Source organism: Erpetoichthys calabaricus, chromosome 3, assembly GCF_900747795.2.
Source record: "Erpetoichthys calabaricus chromosome 3, fErpCal1.3, whole genome shotgun sequence".
Lineage (NCBI taxonomy): Eukaryota > Metazoa > Chordata > Cladistia > Polypteriformes > Polypteridae > Erpetoichthys > Erpetoichthys calabaricus.
In genome coordinates, this window is record NC_041396.2 from 249,839,281 (window position 1) to 249,845,280 (window position 6,000).

At 37.6% G+C, this 6,000-nt stretch overlaps 1 protein-coding gene across 2 annotated transcripts in view; it reads right to left on the minus strand.

The window, feature by feature from the left end:
* Positions 1-5,226, minus strand: part of LOC114648771 (uncharacterized) — a 53,001-nt gene extending 47,775 nt beyond the window's left edge. Inside the window, exon 1 of one of the 2 annotated variants that reach the window (XM_028798012.2) lies at positions 5,143-5,226. The gene's annotated coding sequence lies outside the window, so the exon portion shown is untranslated. Of the gene's footprint in view, positions 1-115; positions 200-5,142 lie in introns of those variants that run through there. The other variant, XM_051925224.1, reaches the window with a different exon arrangement.
* Between the last annotated feature and the right edge of the window lie 774 nt (positions 5,227-6,000).

Here is a 6,000-nt window from a genome sequence, read left to right on the forward strand (position 1 = left end):
TAATCAGATGGCTTAAGTAAAATGTAAGTCAGTGACAGCGAAATACTTTGTATCGAGTCTTTCTTTAGGTCAAGAGAGCACTCCAATCTGAGTAATACAGAAATATTACATCTACCCACGACTCCAACGGCTACATGCTACACGTCTGGAAGACCCACAGATAGCCGGTGACTGTGCTATACATCTGGCTACACACAACAGGCCATGCCCCCAAAGTGACATCACGCAACGCGAAGACGAACAGCGAGACAGTCTCTAAGCTAAATTGGATTGTAACCCTCATTAGCTACAACCAGATCTTCGTGTGTGTATGGAATATTTACAGGGAGGGCAATACTGTACATGGAATTCAATTAATAGCTTTCGGGATTTGGGTTGGTGTCCGTCTCAGAAGAACATATTGTATTTAAGGCACGAATTGACAACCTGTGTTGCACTAATAAATAAATAAATAAGCTTTAGAAAATTGATGGCTTTTTACTATAACTACTATCACTGAGAAAATGGAAATGATATACTGTAAGCTTTGTAAAGTGCTTTAAAGGTGTTATATATATTAGGAATTAGTTTCCCACTTTATGAATATATCATTTATCCCTGGAATTAGTTTCTCACTCTTTGAATATATCATTCATCCTTTTATTGATGCACATTACTTTGACTTGTGAATCAAAATTGGTTTCTGCCTTGTGTGCAAGGTCGCTAAGAATGGCTCTGGCTCTAACATGTCATAAAAAAGAAATTTGAGAAAATAGATGGATAAGTGAGTACTATTACCACTATTAAATTTGCTACATAAAGTAAAGTTGAGCTGACTTGTTATTTGATTAAAATACCATCCATGCTTCAAATAATTCATGGTATGCAGATCTGTGTCTCTGAATTGATCTGCTATTAGTTTGTGTGGGTGGATGTACCTCATGACAGACCATGGTCGCATATCTGGTTGGTTTCAGTGTTGCAATTAATGTTATCTCCTTGTCAGTCAGCAGAGAAAAAATGTTCAGAAAATGAATGGATGGGCCAGTAGACTTTAATACTACAATTACTCTCTATTATGGAATTTTATTTGCATTGTAAACTGTCATATTATGCTGGTTAGTATTTTTTGATGTTTCATATTTCGTAAAATAAAAAATAAGACAATAAATTTGGGAGTCATGTTTTACAATTTAAAACAGTCAAAGGAGATACACCTCAAAATATAACCATATGTCCTATTAAATTTTAAATCCACTGCTATGCATATGTATATGTATATGTGTGTGTGTGTGTGTGTGGTAAATTCAAGTCTTTTGAGTATCTCGCCGTTGTTATCCATGGAGATTCTCACGTTCTAGTATTATCCGTGTATAGACCTCCAAAATTCAACGCGTCTTTTTTTGAGGAATTCTCTGACTTAATGTCAATTTTTATTACGAACTATGACACACTCTTAATAGTCGGTGACTTTAATTTTCATATAGATAATCAATGTGACCAAAAAGTAAAAGAATTTATGAACCTCCTGGACTCTTTTGATTTGAGACAGCTCGTTAATCAGCCTACACATAAAGCAGGTCATACGTTAGACTTAGTGATTACTAAAGGACTAAAAGTTGATATAAAACAGGTCATTGATACGGGTCTATCAGACCATTTTCTTCTACTTTTTAATATAGAAATAATGATAGAAAACACTCATGAGAAGCATATTGTTAAAAAACGCTTCATTGACTCATCAGCAGCTTTAAAACTTACAAACATTCTAAGCAGTCAGTCCGTTTATAGTGCCAACTATAATAGCGAGGATAATGTAAATAGTAAGGTGGAAAGATTTAATACTAAGGTAAGAGCTACTGTTGACATAGTTGCACCTGAAAAGACAGTTAAAAAATCTTCTAGCATTGTTATACCATGGAAGACCCAAAGAGTGTCTGATTTAAAGAGAGCATGCCATAGAGCTGAGCGTAAATGGAGGAAGACTAAACTAACTATCCACTATGAAATATTAAAAGTTAAAATAACAGAATACAATAACACAGTCCGTCTTGAGAGGCGCTGCTATTTCTCTAAGATTATAAATAACAATGCTAGTAATCCCAGAGTCTTATTCTCAATGATTGATCGTCTGTTAAACCCAAGTAACTCAAAGGAATGCATCCTAAGTACTTCAAGTAAAACCTGTGAGGCTATCGCTGTATTTTTCAATCAAAAAATTAATGATATTCGAAATAACATAGTATATCTCCCCAACACTAAGGATCCTCCTAAACCCCAGTATTCTGTTATAAACAAATTGAACTGTTTCACTAGGATAGATTTACCTGATTTACATAAAATAATTTCTCAAATGAAACCCTCCACCTGCGTCCTTGTCCCAATACCAGCAAATTCTTTCAAAGAAGTATCAGGCGTGCTAATTGATAATGTTCTTGACATAGTAAATTCGTCATTAGATACGGGGGTCTTCCCAGACTGTCTTAAGACTGCTGTAGTTAAACCCCTACTTAAGAAAAATAACCTCGACCCCTCTGCTCTTGAAAATTTTAGACCCATCTCTAACCTGCCTTTCTTAAGTAAAATTCTAGAGAAGGCAGTCATTATGCAGTTAAATGAGCACCTTAATAAACATGCTATTCTTGATAAATTTCAGTCAGGTTTTAGAACAAATCACAGCACAGAAACTGCATTCGTTAAAGTAGTAAATGATTTGCGGGTAAATGCAGACAAAGGCCATTTATCTGTTCTCATCCTCTTAGATCTGAGTGCCGCATTTGACACCATTGATCATAATATTCTTAAGAATCGCCTTAGTCAGTGGGTGGGCCTCTCTGGCAGTGTCTTAAATTGGTTTGAATCCTACCTGGCAGGGAGAAAATTCTTTGTTAGTTGTGGTAATTACAACTCAAAGACACATGATATCCTATATGGTGTTCCATAAGGCTCTATCCTGGGTCCGCTGCTCTTCTCAATCTACATGCTTCCATTAGGTCAGATTATCTCAGGGCACAACGTGAGCTACCACAGCTATGCTGATGACACACAGCTGTATTTATTAATTGCACCTGATGACCCCAAATCTCTTGATTCATTAACACAATGTCTGACTTGTATTTCAGAATGGATGAATAGTAACTTTCTCAAGTTAAATAAAGAGAAAACTGAAATCTTGGTAATTGGCAATAATGGATACAATGAGGCTATTAGAAATAAACTGGAAGCATTAGGATTAAAAGTCAAAACGGAGGTAAAAAGCTTAGGGGTAACTGTTGACTGTAATCTAAATTTTAAATCGCATATTAATCAGATCACTAGGACAGCATTTTTTCATTTAAGAAACATAGCAAAAGTTAGACCTTTTATATCATTGAAAGATGCTGAGAAATTAGTTCATGCGTTTGTTTTCAGTCGACTAGATTACTGTAACGCACTCCTCTCAGGACTACCCAAAAAAGACATAAATCGTTTGCAACTAGTGCAGAATGCAGCCGCTAGAATCCTTACCAGGAAAAGAAAATCCGAGCACATCTCTCCAGTTTTGATGTCACTACACTGGTTACCTGTGTCATTCAGGATTGACTTTAAAATTTTGCTTATGGTTTATAAAGCCTTAAATAATCTCGCCCCATCCTATATATCGGAATGTCTGTCATCTTATATTCCAAATCGCAACCTCAGATACTCAACTGAGAGTCTCCTTAGAATTCCAAGAGCAAAACTTAAAAGAAGTGGTGAGGCGGCTTTCTGCTGTTATGCACCTAAAATCTGGAATAGCCTGCCAGTAGGAATTCGCCAGGCTAATACAGTGGAGCACTTTAAAAAACTGCTCAAAACACATTACTTTAACATGGCCTTCTCATAACTTCACCATAATTTATTCCTGATACTCTGTATATCCAATTCATTATAATAACCATTCATGGTGGCTCTAAAATCTGTACTAACCCCTATTCTCTCTTCTGTTTCCTTTTCTGGTGTCCTTTTGGTGGTGGATTGCGCCACCTCCATCTACTCTAAGTACCATCCATCCATCCATCCATTTTCCAACCCGCTGAATCCGAACACAGGGTCACGGGGGTCTGCTGGAGCCAATCCCAGCCAACACAGGGCACAAGGTAGGGAACCAATCCCGGGCAGGGTGCCAACCCACTGATGTTCCAAAAATGATGGATGGATTAAAAGCCAGAAGTCTGTATGACCATCAGCATCAAGTGACTCCGTGAGAACACTAACTACAAAGAGGACTATTTCATTTATGTTAGGTAGAATGCCCAGAGGGGACTGGGTGGTCTCGTGGCCTGGAACCCCTACAGATTTTATTTTTTTCTCCAGCTTTCTGGAGTTTTTTTTTTTGCTTTTTCTGTCCACCCTGGCCATCGGACCTTACTCCTTTTCTATGTTAAGTAATGTTGCCTTATTTTAATTTCTTATTTTGTCTTTTATTTTTCTTTTCTTCATTATGTAAAGCACTTTGAGCTACTTTTTGTATGAAAATGTGCTATATAAATAAATGTTGTTGTTGTTGTATGTAGGTGTGTGTCTGTGTGCGGGTGTGTACGTGTGTTTTAATTTTGGTCGACCAACTTTTTCTACTTCATAGACTGAGAAGTTTATCCTGCGGAAGACCGAGTTTTCTAAGAAAAAATACATTTCAGGATATTGGAGGAATTCTGTATATTCGGCGTACATAGCTCTGAATACATTATGTCTGAGTTTAGCAAGGTTGAGTGGAGTTGAGAGAGGTTTCGCATAGACTTTGTGGCAGCTCTCCGGTTATTGTGGAATTCAATAGCAACAGCCCCCCCCCCCCCCCCCCCTTCCAAAAAAGGCCCCAATACATTTCCTGCATTCTACATTACTAGTGGCACAAGAAACAGAAGTGGAAGTTACAGGTCAGGTTTTGTCATCTTGCTGTGACATTACTATAGCTGTTATTATACTGCATTTTAAATAAACGGCAATAAGATAATGCTGCACTCCACGAATATAAAATTGATAAATATGATGGTGATAACGTGTTTGTTTTAGGAAAACGTAACACAGATTAATCAGATGGCTTACGTAAAATGTAAGTCAGTGACAGCGAAATACTTTGTATCGAGTCTTTCTTTAGGTCAAGAGAGCTCTCCAATCTGAGTAACACAGAAATATTACACTTACCCACGACTCCAACGGCCACTTGCTACACGTCTGGAAGACCCGCAGATAGCCGGTGACTGTGCTATACATCTGGCTACACACGACAGGCCACGCCCCCAAAGTGACATCACGCAACGCGAAGACGAACAGCGAGACAGTCTCTAAGCTAAATTGGATTGTAACCCTCATTAGCTACAACCAGATCTTCGTGTGCGTATGGAATATTTACAGGGAGGGCGATACTGTACATGGAATTCTATTAATAGCTTTCGGGATTTGGGTTGGTGTCCGTCTCTGAAGAACATATCGTAATAAAGGCACGTATTGACAACCTGTGTTGCACTAAATGTATAAACAACAGTTGATGGCATTCTCTCCGTGTCTGTGCACTTTTCGTCCTGTAGTTCAAAGACAGATGTACCTGTTAAGCTGATTAATAAATGTCGGTGGGTGCGTGAGTGACTGTGCCTAGCAATGGACTAATTGGCGTTCAGTACAGTAAGCCTTCTGCCTTGATCCCCGTGCTTTCTGAATAGGATAAGCCTCCGCGTGGCACTTTAACATGAAATGAATTAATGAATAAATTTAAATATGTAAAATGTTAAATGGGCTGAGGCAAGAAAAACTTACTTGTAATATTCAGGAAAATAAAAAAAACATTATTTCAAATTCTAAAAAGAAGCATCTCATTCTTGTTAAAGGCAGCACCATATCCGCAGGTCTATATTGTTAATGCAAAGTTATGCTGTCAATTAAGGATTAAATTAGAGGGGTAAATGTTTATTATACTAGAAAGGGGATATGTATATACCTGCATTTAGACTTGCAATGCTCATTCCTCTGTTAAGTTGTTGTGTGTTAGAAAGAAGTGTTTATAAA